Source organism: Camelus dromedarius, chromosome 7, assembly GCF_036321535.1.
Source record: "Camelus dromedarius isolate mCamDro1 chromosome 7, mCamDro1.pat, whole genome shotgun sequence".
Lineage (NCBI taxonomy): Eukaryota > Metazoa > Chordata > Mammalia > Artiodactyla > Camelidae > Camelus > Camelus dromedarius.
In genome coordinates, this window is record NC_087442.1 from 78,781,922 (window position 1) to 78,799,410 (window position 17,489).

General features: G+C 45.7%; 1 protein-coding gene across 14 annotated transcripts in view; it reads right to left on the minus strand.

Moving 5' to 3' along the window:
* Window positions 1-4,534, minus strand: part of NRCAM (neuronal cell adhesion molecule) — a 273,058-nt gene extending 268,524 nt beyond the window's left edge. For 7 of the 14 annotated variants that reach the window (XM_064487700.1, XM_064487701.1, XM_031454679.2 and 4 more), the window contains exon 1: window positions 4,377-4,532. The gene's annotated coding sequence lies outside the window, so the exon portion shown is untranslated. Of the gene's footprint in view, window positions 1-4,376 lie in introns of all 14 variants that reach the window. The other 7 variants (XM_031454675.2, XM_064487704.1, XM_031454673.2 and 4 more) reach the window with 3 other exon arrangements.
* Between the last annotated feature and the right edge of the window lie 12,955 nt (window positions 4,535-17,489).

Consider the following 17,489-nt stretch of genomic DNA (forward strand, 5'->3'; position numbering starts at 1 on the left):
CTGCACATCCTGAGGGGGAAAATAAACATTCATCAGGTCCTTTTGGCACATGTTCTTGTTCTTAGAAACTTCAGCCTCTGATGTCAATACAGACCCTTTAAAACTAAAGGGGCTTTTTACTTGCCTGGGTAGACAAGGGGTTAACAAAAATAAGCCACTGGATTCCTTCCCCTCAGAATCCCTGGAGGCTAGGAGGGCACCTTCCCTGCCCTCACCAGAGGAAGTTCCGGGCTCCCTCAGGTGAGGAAGCACGAAACATAAAAGGGAAAGTATATCTGAACCTAGTTAGTAATTTCCAATCATTTGCAAATCATTTCCCCTTCACCAACCCTCTCGGCACTTGAAGGCAGACCTAGAGCAGGCTTTGGACACAGACAAATCTTCCTACAGAAGAACATCTTAGGAGCTTTACAGCTTAGTTAAATTTGTTATCGGTTACCACGTTTCTCAGATGGAAAGTGCTCCTTGGAAATAGGGATGAGACACCAAAAGGCTGGGAGCGAGGCAGCAAATCTCAACTGCCATGGACCGAACTGTACCCCGCTCCCCTAGATTCACAAGTTGAAGTCCTAACTCCCAGTGTGACTGTATGTGGAGGAAGGGCTTTTAGGAAGCAAGGTTAAATGAGGTAAGAGGGGCACTAACCCAGAGGATCAGTGGCCTTACAAGCAGACAGGAGGAGAGAGATCCCCACAGACACGCGCTGAGGAAAGGTGTAAGACTACACGGGGAGAAGACCATCCATGGCAAGCCAGGGTGCGGGCTCTCACCAGAACCCAGACCCTCTGGTCTCAGACGTCCGCTCTCCAGAACTGTAAGAAAATACATGTCTGTTCTTTGAGCTACCCAGTCAATAGTGTTTTGTCACGGCAGCCCGAGCTAAGACAAAGACCTCTGGTTTCACCGTGAGAATATCAGGAAAAGAGCTGGGTGTCTCAGTGGGTACCCTTACGGGAGAGTAATGACTGGTAGGAGCCACAAGAGGGCTCTCTTAGATGTTCATCGCGTTCTGTTCCTTGATTTGAGCAGGTACATCGTGTGTTCAGTTTGTGCAAGTTCATCAAACTACTCATTTATGATATGAGAAAACAGAATGCGTGTATGTAAGTATGCAGCCAAAAATGATACAATCAGAATTAATCTCCCTGAGGGCAGGAGCCCTGCTTTGCTCACCATTGTATCCCCAGTGAACAGTAAATATTTATGAATGAATGAATGAATGAATGAATGAAGGTATCTCTTTACCAGAAAAGATTCCTGAGGGGTTCCATTAATAGCTCCTTTGTACCACATAATATCTGCAGATTCTATTTACATTCAGCCGATCACACAAGGAAACGTACTCTACGAAAGAAATTTGGAAATGACTCTTAAGGAAATCTTCTACAGCCCAAGTCTATATATTTCTACATCCAAGTGTAGGCCCTCTCACCCTTCTGAAGCACTCACACTCAACACACTGCTGCATTAGCTTCCCCGAAGTACCACTGCCAAAGATGACTTGCTTTTCGTTTACTGTCGCTGCTGCAATAACAAAAATGATGTAAGGGGACTGGCCTACAGTCCAAAGACCTCATCACTACCCTGCATTAGCGGGCTGGGTGACCTCTCTGAGCTCCACTGTCCTCATTTTGAAACCCAAAGGTTTAGGAACCATGTTCTCTTACAGCTCTGAAATTCCTGGATTGTGCGAAATGTTTAGCGACTTTCCTGTAATAATGCAGAAAGCCGGCTGAAAGAAGACCATGAGTCAGCAGGATTAAGAGAGCAAAATGAATTCAGGTTTCCAACTGGTCAATTACAATCATTCTAAAAGCTATTCCAGGAAGAGCTGATTTCACTTTCGTTCAAATTCTTGTTTCTTTTAGTGAACAAGGAGCGTCTTTATCAACGTACCACAGTCATATATTTAGCATACCGAATTCTTTCCTAAGTTTATACTAGAGTCTTACTCAGACTCAACATTCAATTTGAGGAGTAAATCTTCCTCAGTCAAAAGATTCTACAAAGGAGGTTCAGGGCTGGGAACCTGAAGTGGAAACGTTTGCCAAATGGAAAGGTTTGCTTTTTCTAGAAAGAAAGAAAGGAAGGAAGAGAGAGGAAAGAAAAGAAAGAAAAGAAAAAGTTTTCTCAAAACCTGTGCTGTGCCAGGAAACTCTCAGCCTCTCTGGAATCACAGGGGGCTCTCGTCACTTAAGAACAGCCCAGTGACTATAACGGGTTGGACTGTGGGTTAACAGCCAAGTACTTAAAAGCTAACAGGAATAAAGGACCATGTAAAGGAACTGAAGGGCAATACAGGGCAATAAAAAGGCTATTCCACAATAAAAGTTCACTGAATTACAATATCGCCTGCTACCGTGAGGTCTGCAGGGGCCAGAATTAAACGGGCTTACACGTCCCTGAATTTGAACACTGTGGTCTTAGTCTTCCCTTAAACTAAGGATAAGCCTCCAAAAGGCCACATCTTCATAGTCTTGGATGGTAAAGTGTAGGGGCAAAAAGCTCATCCCCGCTCCCTCACTTTCTAGTTATGCGGCCTTGGGAAAGTTACTCGACCTCTCTAAGTCTCTGTCTCCTATTTTTTAAAAAGGAGTTACTGTGGAAATTGAGATTATAGATACATGTAATATGCACAGCGCCCGGCACATTTGAAGCTTTCAGGCAACGTTGACTATTATTACTATTAAAGTAGAAAGTATCCAATTGTCTAAATCCACTTCAGTAATTTGGGAAGGTCTCATTTGCTCGTGAGCTATTATTACAATACTTCAATAACAGGGCACGGTTGGCATAAAGCAATGTCAACCAAAGCAGCCCAGCCTCCTGTATGTTCGTATTCAGTGGCTACCGTGTTCCTTCCTGGGTAGCCCCAGGGGGAGCTCCTGGCGTAGAAGGAATGCCTCCTGCCCGGTTACACTCTCCTCCATCTCTCCTTGCTAGAGCCTCAGGCGAGGAAGGGTCCAGCCTCTCTAACCCGCACCTCTGCGCGTTAACCATGCGGGACCAGGAAGGAAGAGAACGCTTCGCTCTTAGGACAGACTGCTCCTCGCCGGATGTAGCCTCCGGCTGGAACTGCTGATGCGAAAACGGCAGGAGAGAGGCGGGGTGGGAAAGACGCGCCACCGTTCGGCGCCCTCCCTCCTCACCCGCAGCAGCTCAGGGACAGCCCCCGAGCGTGCGGGGATAGAAGATGCTGCTGCGGGCCGGGAGCCGACCAGGAGGGGAGGCGACTCGGAGGGGAGGGGAGGGGTGGGGTGGGGAGCGGCCTGCTCACCAGCCCCCCAGGGCCCAGGGAACCCTCCGGCGGCGCTTGCTGCCCAGAGTACAGTGCTCTGGGAGAAATGCTCACTGGACCGCGACACGCCGGTTCCCCCTCTGCGCACGGGCAGATGCGGGCGGGGAGTGGCTGGGCCGGCGAACCGCCGGGGACCTGCGCCTGCGACGCCCATCCGCCCGGCGTGCAGGGGGTCGGGGGCGGTGCACAGCGCAGATGGCGCTCGCCGGGAGACGGATTCTCCAGAGCCCGCAGCGACTGCCGCCTCAACACAGCATCGCCGGGCGAAGCTCTTGCCAGATCCCACCGTGGGGAGCCAGGGCTGGGAAGGGGCTCTTCTGAGTCAGCACCAAGCCCCGGCGTGCCAGTCCCAAAAAGTCCCAGCCCCGCGAAGCCGGGCGGGACGCCGGGACCCCGGGGACCCGCACCTGTAGGGCCAACAAAGCCTCCGGAAAGCCCCCCAACCCTACTGCTTCAAGGGTCTCCGCGCCCCCACCCCTGGTTCCCCGAGTTCTCTCCAGGCTGGCGAGAGTGGAGGTTGGCTCGCCGCTGAACTCCAGCGATGCGCGCAGGTGTGAGCGCGTCCGAACAAAGCCCACGCCCAGATGTGTCCGCGGGGACCGGAACGCGCACACGCCCGAGCGCGCCGGCCCGACACCTGCGCTCCTCGCCGCGCCGGCCCTGCGGCGTGACAGCCCGCGCGCTCTGCGTCCCTGCCCGGCGAGCCGCAGCGCTCGGCCCCCTCAGCCTCTACAGGCCCAACGGCCCCAGAGCCACCTCCAGGCAGGGCTTAAAGGAAAGAGTGGGGCGCGGATGCACAAGTTGGCCACCGACAGGGGAGGTAATGGGGGGGCGGCTGGCGCCGCTGTATCTTAGCCTTGCGGGCACCGGTCTCCGGTCCCCTCTCCCCGCCGGGCGCTGAGAAGGGGGTAGCTGAGGACTAGGTTGGCCCTGCCGCACAGAGAGCTGGCGCGGCGCTGCGAAGCGCGGGCCGGTGTCCCGGTGACAACACAGTCGCCCCCCGCGCCCTCCGCCTCTCCAGCCCATCGCCCCCGAGCGGGACCAAGTGTCACCGCCAGCAGCGCGCGGAGCTACTCACGTTCTTCCGCCGCGCCCACCGCCCGGCCCACGCGCGGCTGCCCGCGACCCTGAGCGCCGGTGTCGTCCGTCCCCGACGAAGCTGTAGCCTCCGGCAGCCCCGCGCCGTTCCTTGCGCCCGCGCGGCTGAGGCTCTGACTGAGGCGCGCGTCAGCCGGCGACCCAGGCGAGGCAGGGCTGGCCCCGCGCCCGCGCGCGCCCCCGCCGCTGCCGCCCTCCCCGCCCCCTCCCCGCGTGACGCTCTCCCTCCGCCCGCCCGGCCTGTGGTGCGATCCGCCCCCACCCCGCGCTCCCCACCCCCCGCCTCCCCCGCCCCCACCTCGCGCTCCCCGCCCCCACCCCGCGCTCCCCGCGCTCCCCACCCCCCGCCCCCCGCGCGGCGGCGGCGGCGGCGGCGAATGGGCTCTGGCCACCTGCTCCTCTGGGGACTGGGTGGCCCTTCACCTGAGCCGCCGCGCCACCACCAACCCAAGTCACCCTGCCAGCGCGTGAGGCGGTGGCTGACGGGGTTGGGGGCCCAGGGGAGAGGGGTGGGGGAAGAGGGCGGGAGCATTCCAGGGAAAAGGGTGGCTGGGATCTGGAATTTGGTTACAAAAGGTGTTCCAGAAAATGGGTGCTTTTGAAATGCCAGTCTCGTGGGGTTAGGTTTCTGGGTGAGGTCTGTGATGTCTCCCCACCCCTGGCCTTATTTTAAAGCATTTAACTTCTTCAAAATTCACCAGTTAGGTTGGTTGTAATTGTCCTTTTATTTGGCTCTTAATTTTTTTTGCGACTCTTTTTCCAAACAGCCCCCAGAAGGGGAACCTTCAGCTCTCTATTCGCGGTGGGAATTGGATCTTCTGGTCCCAGAAAACAAACAGGCTGAGTTCAGATGTGCTTGTTTTCAGATGTGGGAGCATTAGGAATAATTCTTTGCAATGTAAAAAGAGTTAAAATTTTCTAAGTGTGTAGCGTTTTAGCAAAGGCTCCGGAGCCCTCTGCGCTTGTCCTAGCTGGTGTCCAAGATCCTTGGCCTGATATTCAAGATCCTCAGTAACCTATTCCAGCCCCCAGCCTAATCTCCCAGAGCTTCTCCCCAACCGCTGGGCATCACCTGACTTGACCATTTCACCATTTACTGCAGGCTCAGGCTCTCCCTCTCCTCTACTGGAGCCTTGTTTCCCCTCGTTCTCTAGTTTAATTCAAGAAGACATTTGTGGAGCCCCTCATCCCCAGACTCCAACCCCCGTGCCGGGGCAGGATTCAGGAATAAAAAAGGCAAAGGGTCATCCTTCAAGGCCCTGAGGACTTCTCTGCTGTGCTCCGGTTTCATTGTGAACTTCAACCCGCAGCGCCATGCCTGCAAGTGAGCAGCCCGCCTTTCTTTCTCCTGCTGCCGCCATCAGCCTCTCCTCCCACCACCAAATGTGCCCCAGCCACCCACAGCCTCCTCTTGTTGCTGAAACCGCAGTTCCTGAAACAGTGTTGTGATCTCTGGCTGCTGGGTCTTTGCACAAGTTGTTTCCTCGCTCCCATCTCTGTTCTGACCCTGGTCCTTACCCCACCTCCTGGGTACCTCTCATCTCTCAGTGAATTGTCCAAATCTCCCTCTGAATTATTTTTCTTAAATTAAAAAAAAAAAAAAGATGTAATTCCATGATATCCTTACTAACAAGTCTGGGCTGGTTCTCTGTTGCCTATAAAATGAATTCCAGATCTCCTGGCCAGCTTCTTTGCAATCTGCCCCTAACTTAATCTTTCCATCCATCCCATAAAAAAAAGAATTTTCATATCTCAAAGTCTCTGCATTTGAGATTTCTCCTATCTAGAATATTCTTCTATCTTTTTTTATCTGGTAAACTCTTATTCATCCCTCAGAGCCTTGCTCATTTGTTACCTCCTCTGTGAAGTCTTTCCCGAGTCCCTTTTACTATAATAGTACTTGTCACATTTGAATGCTCCCTTTGTCTGCCTGACTCCACAATTTCACCTTCTTAATGAGGACAATCTTATTTATTTTTGTGTGACCACATTTCCCACCAAAACAAATGGAACCACAGATGATCGTAACTCAACCCCCACTGCCTCATCGTTTCCACCTGCATAAAGGATGTCAGACCTTCAGTTCCTGCCTCACCTCAGTAACTGCTGGGGGTCCTGGGCTGTCCAGCACGTTCTTCTGCCCTGTGCCCTGGCACCCCAGGGGTGCCCTTTCACCCCAGACACTGTAAGACTCATTTCCTGCCGACATTTCCAAAGTATCCCACCTGGCCAGCCAGGGAGGTGGGCCCATGGCACTCAGCTCTCTTCAGTTCTTGCCCTGCTTCTGCCTAGCAGCGTGTCCCCCTGGGCACTGAAGCAGCACTGCCTGTGTTTACTTGGTGTGACAACCTCATAAAGACCACCCTTAAACAACAACTCCACCTTCTGCTTGGAAGTGTTCTTTCTGTTCAAGCCCAGCCCTGGTGCTTGAAGCCAGGTTGGGGTAGATACTTCACAGTTCTGATGCCTTAGAGCCTGGCATGCAAAGGGACTTGGGAGGATGCTGAACGAATGCGGACAGGAAGGAATCCCGGGCAAGTGACGCCTTCTCCAGATAGAGTTTTCCTTATCTCTGCGAGGGGAATGGCAACACTTAATACATAGGGTTATTGTGTCGGCTTAAAGCACTGCACAGTGTCTGGGACGTAAGAGGCACTCAGCAAATTCTAGTTTGAAAAGCAGTTCTGTGACCAGATGTCTGTCAACTGGATATACACTTGAACAAAAAGAACAAAGACAGGGAAAAGGCTCTGGAGAAAATGGGAACCATAGAAACAGCACCAAAAATTAAAAATAATTCTGATCCTGCATAATGCTTGCCATAACATAAAGTGATTACATGGTTTTCATTTCCAGCATATTCCTTCAACTGCTTTTCAGCTCACCACTGCTGGGGACTAGTCTGCTCAGAGGATGAGGAGCAGGGAGAACCTAACAGCTACTGTATGAGGTGCTGAAATGAAGGGAGAGAGGAATGATCTGGAAAGGGACTGGAAGGACACCTGAGTGGGCAAAATGACTACCATTTGATTTGCTTAGTGATGCGCTAGCCATTCTGATTTGGCTGCATATTCTCAGTGATACGGGCAACACACCTCCTCACCATAACTGCCACCCACCCCTTATTCCATCCCTGAGCCTCACCCTGTCCTGTACCTCAAGCTTCCCTCCATCCTCAAATCCAGGCAAGGGCTGAGAATAATATGAGTGTCTTCCCCATCACCTGATGATCACAGAATTTTCCGTGTGCCCGGCACTATTGGAAGCTTTACATCGATTAACTCATTTTATCCCACGTCCATCTCAAGCAGTGTGTACCATTAGCATCCCCATTTTACAAACTGAGGAAAAGAGAAGTCAAGTCACCTGTGGAGGCCACACAGCCAGTGGCAGAGCTGGGACTAAAGCCTGGGCATTCTGGCTCCAGAGTTCCCTGTGGAAACCACTGCCCTCCGCTGCCTTTCGGTGACAGCATGCTAAAGTTTGTTTTGATGGACGCATCAGAATGAAGTGCACTAGAGCAGCGACATCGGGATGTCATGGCGCCCCCCAGTGGTACCTACGGTGAATGAGCGCTTAGCCTTTCTCCTTACCCCCCTTTTGCAGTCCTGTTTTTCTCTCTCTCTGAATTCTCCCACTCCTCTTTTCCTCCCCCACTTCTTTCTTCCCTCGCCTTACTTTCCATCCTAGTTTTCTTAATCCCCATCCATGCTTTGGGCCTCCCAGAGGCGGCAGGTAGTGCGATGGGCCCTGCCCTAAACCCAGCATCGAGTTCACCAAAACCTGACATGGACACGGCGACACCAGTCATGAGCTGTGCGACCACCGGCAGGTTATTTCCTCTCTCGGTCTGTTTGGACACTGTGAAATGAAGGAGTTAGTCTAAGTAAGAATGAAAAAATGTTTCACTGTGTCATCGGGTGATTCTGGTGGTAACCAAGCACATTTCTTAGACTCCTTGGGCTGAACTCTAGGTAACAAAAAGAGTGAAACTATAATGAAAAAGAATGTGTGTGTGTGTGTGTGTAACTGAATCACTATGCTGCACACCAAAAACTAACACAACATTGTAAATCAACTGTATACTTCAATTTAAATAAAAAAAGAGTGGAACTCTAAACAAGTGTTCTATAGTAGTGTAACAAGTCTGTTTGCTGAGAGTGGTTTATTCCAGTGTCATCTTTGTCTTAATCTTCTATGGCTGGGCAACATGCATTAGGTGTCTGACAGGTGAATTTACTTAACTTTTAAAGCCCTTCTACTTTGGAGGAGGGGATAGCTCAGTGGTAGAGTGTCTGCCTAGCATGCACAAGGTCCTGGGTTCAATCTCTGGTAACTTGACTTAAAAAAATAAATAAATCTCTTGTATTTGAAAGAGTATTATATCATCCATTATGGTCAAAAAGCGTAGTTGCTTTGGTGGGCAGCTTCTAAGATGGCCCCCAGTGACTCCCCTCCTCCTGGAGTGGATGTCCTTGTGCAGTCCCCTCCCCTTGAGTGTAGACGGGACAGAGTGACTCACTTCTAACCAATAATATGGCAAAAGCAGCAGGATGTCACTTCTGCTGTTTGGTGACAAGAAGGCTCCGGCTTCTTCTGTGCTGCTGCCTTTTTCTTTCCCTTGCTGGCTCAGAGGGCAGCCAGCTGCCCTGGGAGAGGTCCACATAGCAGGGGACGGGGGCCCTCAGTTCAGCCTATACAATCGAAGAGTATTTCCAAAGAAAGCTATTATCTCCTCTCTTCTTTGGTTAGCAATGTCAGGTATACAGTACCAGAATGAAACCACTGTGTATTCATGAACATTTATTAAGCAGTGCATGGCACTGTGTATTACTGAAATGTGAATTGTATAAATTTTTTCTACCATGAGTTAAAGAAAGTCACTTCTTAAAATTCCAGGTTAAATAACTCTTCTTTTTGTCCATTAACTGAAAAAATAATAGTAAGTTATTTTTAACCACTAATTTTTCTCTTTATTTCCTTTCATGATTATAATTGATATATTATACAGTTTTTCTAAAATGATAATCACTTCTGTAAAGATAATAAGTGGAGGAGGGTACCGACTGTTTGCTTAGCATGCACAAGGTCCTGGGTTCAATCCCCAGTACCTCCATTAAAAATAAATAAATATTAAAAAGCCTAATTACCTCCCCACCAAAAATTTAAAAATTGAAAAAAATTTAAGAAGAAAATAAAAATTACTTGTATTGCATTTGGAGATGTCATTACTGTTAACATTTTCTTTATATATATGTACACAGAAAATATAACTTACATAATGCCTTCATTCAAAACATTTCTTGAGATCATTATTTAATTCCGTATTATATCATGAATATTTGTCAAGTTAATAATTTGCCAACAATAAATTGTAAATAAAACTTAAAAAAAAAATATGGAGAGCAGAATCCTGCATCAGCCAACTGAGTGAGGCCAGGAGCAGATCCCCTCAGCGGAGCCTGGAGGGGACCCTAGCCCACACTGACTCCATGACGGCAGCCTTGTGAGAGGCGCTGTGCTAGAGACCCAGTTCATTTGCCCCTGGCTTCTCAACCCACAGAAATTGGGAGATAATGTTTCCAGCTTTAAGGACAAGTAACATATGATACCACTTATATGTGGAATCTAAAAAAAAAAAAAAAAATGATACAAATGATTGTATTTACAAAACAGAAAGAGAGTCACAGACAAAGAAAACAAACTTATGGTTTCCAACAGGAAAGGGAGGGTGGAGGGATAAATTAGGAGTTTGGGATGAACAGATACACACCACTATACATAAAACAGATAAACAACAAGGGCCTATTGTAGCACAGGGAACTAAATACAATATCTTGTCATAACCTATAATGAAAAAGAATGTATCTATATATATGTATAACTGAATCACTGTGCTGTACACCAGAAACTAACGCAACATTGTAGATCAACTATACTTCAATAAAAAATTTAAAAATTTAAAAAATGTTTCTAGTTTTAAGCAGCTACATTCATCACCGGCACAGTTGTTGCAGTGCATTTCAGAACTCTGTGCATCTGACCATACAAACCGTATCTATTTTCTGCACAGGAATGGGGCAAATGGATAAAACGGTAGATGTCATAAGATGCACACCTGGTGCTGGGTAAAGAGGCGACTGTGGAAAACAGATGAGACATCAGTATGAGTTGTCTCAGGCTAATCTCAGCAGCTCCAGCTTCCACACCCCACAGCCACACGCAGCTCCTACACCAAGCCTGGGTGAGCCATCCACGGTGCCCACCCCACGCTGCTCCTTTCTCCCCTTAGACATGAGCCACAGTCTCAGCTGGGCCACACTTCTTGAAGGTTCAGCATGGGTGATTACTACCCACCATGAATAATAATTAGATGTGCATTTATAGATAATATATAATTAATAATAGGATGTGCCATTTCATCTATTGCCCGCTCAGGGAGAGGTGGGAAGTTTGCACAGAGGCAAAAACACTGATCCATCTCTCATGCCTCTCCTCACCATCTGCCACATAACCACAGAACTCTGTGTGCCTGCCTGGTGCCACGTGGGGATGTGTCAAACAGAACCCAGAAATTTGCAACCCATTCCTTGTCTGGTGCTTAGCAACACAGTGTCTCAAGAATGTGATGCTCAAGCAACTGGAGGAAAACAAGACCTCGGTGGTTGCCATATGTGGATTTCTTCTCTGGAAGCTCATGACTCGCTAGGAAATCTTCTGCTTGGCTCAACCCACCCCCATGCGTAGGGTACCAAGTTGGAAAGAGGTGGAACCTTCTCAGTGGTAATAAGCATGTTCCTTGTCGCCAACTCTTCCATCTGTTCCCGCAGTTTCTGTCTACAAGGATGTACACAGGTTCTGCTGAATGGCTTTGAGACTAGCCAAGGTCAGTGTGCAATCAGCCGTGCAGACGGGGTCATCAGGGACAGGGAACTGTCGCTCTGCAAAGCAGAGATGCTGAGAAGCATCCTTGATATGGTGCCCTTCGTTTCTGGCTTAAGAGGGAACAGATGACAGGAACAATGAAGAGGAATTCACTGTGCAGGAAAGAAAAGAAATGGCTTCACATACAACACTCTGGGGTCTCAATGAGTGGTTGACTCAAAGGCTTTCTTATTTGGTGTTTTGGGTGTTTGTTTTTTTTAAGAAGAAAAAAAAGGTGTTAGGTTAATAAACACTGACACTGTACTCCCATTTATATTTTCTTTAAAGCCTCAATTTAAATTCTAAAGACTTTAAGGTCTTTCAGTATATTTTACACAAAGCAATCTACAGATTTAATGTGATCCCTATCAAATTACCCAGGAGATTTTTCACAGAACTAGAACAAATAATCCTAAAATTTATATGGAATCACAGAAGTCCCAGGATTGCCAAAGCAATACTGAAGAAAAAGAATGAAGCTGGAGGATAACCCTCCCAGACCTCAAACAATACTATAGAGGTACAGTAATTAAAGCAGCATGATATTGGCACAAAAATAGATATACGGCTCAGTGGAACAGAACACAGACAGCCCAGAAACAAACCCACACACCTATGGCCAATCAATCTTTGACAAAAGAAGCAATAACATCAGTGGAGAAAAGACAGCCTCTTTGGCAACTGGTGCTGGGAAAGCTGGACAGCGGCATGCACAGCAGTGACAGTGGAACACTCCCTCACACCACACACATAAATAAACTCAAAGTGGCTCAGAGACTTAAAACAGGACACTGTAAGTCTCCTAGAAGAGGACATAGGCAAAACATTCTCTGACATAAATCATAGCAGTGTTTTCCTAGGTCAGTCTACCAAGGCAATAGAAATAAAAGCAAAAATAAACAAATGAGACCTAACTAAACAGCAAAGGAAACTACAAACAAAACAAAAAGACAGCCTATGGACTGGGAGAAAATATCTGCAAATGATGCAACTGACAAGGGCTTAACTTCCAGAATATACAAACACTTCATACAACTCAGTAACAAAAAAACAAACAACCCAATCCAAAAATGGGCAGAATACCTAAACAGACATTTCTCCAATGAAGACATACAAGTGGCCAATAGACACATGAAAAGATGCTCAATATCACTAATTATCAGAGAAACACAAATCAAAACTACAATGAGGTGTCACTTCACATCAGTCAGAACGGCCATCATCAAAAAGTCCACAAACAATAAATGCTAGAGAGGGTGTGGAGAAAAGGGAACCCTCCTACACTGCTGGTGGGAATGTAAATTGGTGCAGCCACTATGGAGAACAGTATGGAGGGTCCTTAAAAAACTAGAAACAGAGTTACCATATGATCCAGCAATCCCACTCCTGGGCATATATCCATTCGAAAAGATACATGAACCCCAATGTTCACAGCAGCACTATTTACAATAAATAGCCAAGACACAGAAGCAACCTAAATGTCCACTGACAGATATATATGGTGTGTGTATATATATATATACACACACCATATGCGTGCGTGTGTGTGTGTGTGTGTGTGTATACATGGAATATATATGATGGAATACTACTCAGCCATAAAAAATAATGAAATAATGCCATTTGCAGCAACATAGATGGACCTAGAGATGATCACACTAAGTGAAGTAAGTCAGACAGAGAAAGACAAATATCATATATTACTTACATGTGGAATCTAAAAAAAAAAAAAAAGGACACAAATGAAACAGAAACAGAGTCACAGATATAGAAAACTCATGGTTACCAAAGGGGAAAGGGCTAAATTGGGAGTTTGGGTTTAGCAGATACAAACTACTATATACAGAACAGATAAACAACAAGGTCCTACTGTAGAGCACAGGAAACTATATTCAATACTTTATAATAACTTATAATGGAAAAGAATCTGAAAAAGAATATATATGATTGAATCACTATGCTGTACACCAGAAACTAACACAACACTGTAAATCAACTCTACTACAATTTAAAAAAAAGACTGAGAAATAAGAAAAATATTTACAAGCTATACTTTAAGTGAAAACAGTGTAGCAGAAAATGGTATGTGCACTATTACTGCAATTCTAAAGTACCTTCAAGAGAAAGATAATATGCAAATAAATAATTCTGTTTGGATGACAGAATTATGGGGGACTTAAAAATCATTTGACTGAAGTTTGACTAGACTTATCTTTCCAATAAAATATTTATTTAAAATCTTGGGCTATCTTCTCATCATTTCTCTTCTGTCCCTTCTCTACTGCCAGGCCGTAGAGCAGACGGGTACCTGCGGGGCTCCCGGATATGGCTTGGCCTCGGCACTGAAGCTTGGAGCTAAGGCAGCTAATCTTCTCAGTCCAAAGCCCAGGGATCGTGTGTCCAATGAGTGCATGTCCTCGGGTAGAGGGGCCCCTGCATTCTGGTGATCTTCAAAAGATGGTCCAGAAATAGCCTATGCACACCAGTCATTTGAACTTACAGCAAAGGCGGCACACATCAGTGAGGCAAGGCTACGTGCTTGCTTAAAGAGCTCCTGAACTTCGGCCTTTTGGTGATTCGTTCTGGAAGTGCACAGTATTTTGAAATAGAAAAACCTAAAGGCAGAAATAAAAAAAACAAAAATGCTGAAAGCTTTTGCTCATCACTGCAGGCTTCTACATAAATGCATAAAAGGTCTATGCAATATAGAAGGTATTTCTGATTAAAAAAAAAAATCTGATTGACTCTTACTTCATTTTTTTAAATGTCCAAATGGATTTCTGTCAAGTAGGATGGGTGTTCAATGTCAAGGATACCACTTTGGATTAATTTAATAATGATAAATAAATCTTCAACATTATCTGATTTTTCCATTGTTAATCCAGCCTTACAGGTAAAAAAAAAAAAAAAAAACAACCCTGAACCTTGGAAGCGTAAATAATGTCCTGAAAGAGCATGTTTGCTGTTGGTTTGGTTCCAGAGTCTCAGTTATTTCCACCACAGTACTAGTAAAAAAAATTAATTATATAAAATTAAACATATACATATAAAATATACATCTGTATAACAGAAATTACGTATCTTCTATATAACAGAAATTACATGGTTATATACATAACAGAAAGCTTCCCAGAGGGACTGCTTCAAAGATCAAGTAACTCTCTTTGGGAAGCACAAGGTCTGATACTGTAATGTTTTCACCACTCAGCCTCACTGTTCGATTATAATTTCTTAAATATGTCGAGCACATATTAGGCGTCTGATAAACATTTGCTCAATGAATGAAAGAAATGTCAGCACAGAGAACCCGGAGGTCTCAGGAAGCCTGGTGTGCGTCTGTCAAGGCGAGGGGGACTGGACAGTGGGAGGCACAGTGACGATAACGATTAAATAACAGTAAATTACAAAACACTCTAAGCACAAAGATAGCACAAAGGACACCTTTCCCGAGCTACAGAGGAAGATTAAGCCCCTAAGATCCAGAACAAAAATCAGTGTATTCCCTGGACACTGTTCCTTCTGGTAGAGTCATCCTGCGCTGAAGTCGGGGTCTGCGGTGGTAACGACAGGAAGGCCCGGGACGGCTAGCCGGCTTCCTTCCACAGCTAGCCGGTTTCATTTCAAATCGCACAACCTGCACACTTAGTAGCTTCTGCAACCTGAGGGAAATATAAATTGCTGAGTATCTTGAAGCGTCTTTTCAGGCATACATAAGACATCTAAGGTCTACAGCTTCTAAGTCCATGCTTGTTTTATTTTAAAATCAATTTCAGAAACAAGGGCACTGAAAACTGTTTAAAATTATCTGGGAGCAAGTAACACGGAATGCCACAATTCATGTGCAACAGCTGCGTCCGTCTCCAAGGTGGACAGCGTTATTTTTGCAGAAACAAGAGGGGGCCTTATTTGTATCTTCAATTTAAAACCCCAAAGTCTAACACTAGTGTCGATGTTTTTAGCAATGCATCATAGGGTACCATAGAACAGAGTAATACAAGAGAATGCAGAAAAATAAGACGAGGTCCTATCAGATGATTCCATGATCCTTTCAAGGGCCTGGAGGCCTGGGGTGTTGGCACAACGTAAATCTGACATTGTGTTTGAGAAATCTGACACTTTGATTTTAGAACTACATGATTCAGTAAAAATGATTAATTTACTATACTTACCTTAGGGATCTTAATTTCCCAGAACACAAAAATAACAGCCATTACTTAGTGTATCTGTAAATTTAGAAAAATGTAGCTATCAAGCACTTACATACTCTGTTCCAGGCACTGTGACCTACATTGTTCTTAGGGCTCAAGCCAACTCTGCATTTTTCAGGTTAGGAAAACCTCAGGGAGGTTAACTTGTCTAAGGCCTCACGCTGAGCCCATTCAAGTTTTAACAAAGACCTTCATCTTAACATAAAACCTATTACCTCCCCTGCGCGATGACCAGGAACTTCAGAGAAACCAGATACAGAACTGGACAACACTACACTGATCTTGTTCTGTCTGCATCCTTCCACAGTGTGCAGGATATCACTCAGTGTATTATTTTTCTGACATCTGGATCTTCATAGAATCTTTAGAGGATAAATTCCTTTAATATACTGAAATCTTATTCAGAGTAAGGTGAATGAGGCGAATGGGCACTTAACAAAGGTCATTTAGATAAATAAAAGCAAATATCCCAGAAATGCAAATCTTGTGCAATACTAGGAAAGAATACAAATCATCACCATGATCAAAACCTATTTACTGCAGCCAGTACCCTCACCCTCAGGGATAATTTGCAAAGCAGTGGAATGGCTAGGAGTTCCCTGGCTCAGGCCATCATACTAAACAGGGTGAAGTCATACAAGCCTTTGGATTTTTCAGTGTTATACTTCATATACTCCTTGTGGGGTAACAATGCTGGTCTTGCCCAACCCACAGGGCAGCTGTTATAATAAAATGAAAAAATGCTGTAAGCAACTGTAAAATAAGTGTTGTATACAAATGTGTTACTACAGTTACTGTTCATTGGTGGTCCAGAGCCACCCACACATAAATTTACTAAAATAATGTGTATCTTTAAGGATCTAGGCAACAAGGTGGCCCCATAAAGAACAAGAGTATGGTTTTAGAATGAGCAGATACTGTAATAAGAGGGAGGAAAAAAGCTCACATTTCCAACAAAGGAATCTTTCTTCTGTGCCCAGAAGGGCTGTATTTGAGTGCCTGTCAAGACAGGAGACATGCAAACAGCGTGAACAATGTTTACCTCCGGCACCAGGTGAGAGAAAATGACAGGCTTTGTAACCTGTGCAAATTTTATTGTCTGGAAAGGGTCCCACTCACACTGAGGAAAATGATCCCAGCCATGATTCCACCCACCAGCACAGGGAACAAGCCTCATTCTCAGATTTTAAAAGCAAATTGTTTTGGGGAGAGGGTGTAGCTCAGTGGTAGAGCACATGCTTAGCATGTGCGAGGTCCTGCGTTCAATCCCCAGTACGTCTATTAAGAAAATAAAACAAAATGAAAAAATAAAGCTCCTATAACCATTAAAAAATAAGGGAAACTGTTTCAGAAAGTACCTTTTAAAGCATTTTCATTTTCTCCATCTCCTCTAATGGTGCAAGGCGGATCATTCAATTAAGGTAAACGTAAGAAAAAACATTAAGGACCTATAATGTATCTGGCAGGGTGCTAGAAGATATGTGTAAGAAGCAGGTGACAAGTTGACTGGGGAATGCATAATACAACTAGACAAAAACAAAGCAAGCTACATTATTGCAATTGCTTGTTGCCCAGTGAGAACTGTCCTTTCTTTTTCTCTCATGGTTCATAAAGAAGCACATATAATAGCTTAAAACACATGCTTTAAACTTGTAACCATGACTTTTGCAGATGTTTCCGAATGATTGCAGTACATACAAGATTTTTTTGTTTTAAAGTAACTCTCTGGTTATTCTTTTTCTTTGAGCTGATGATTATACTTGTGACGAGATGGATGTAGCAGTGTTTTTCCACATACTATTGCAGACACGTGGGACACTGTATCGGAAGATAAGGACATAGCCTGGTATATGTCTTTATCACAAAATCCTATACTGTTTAAACTTCTCCAAAACCTTTTAAGTATTTCTTTGTTATACACTATATGTATATATAAATATATTTGCATTATATGCCAAACA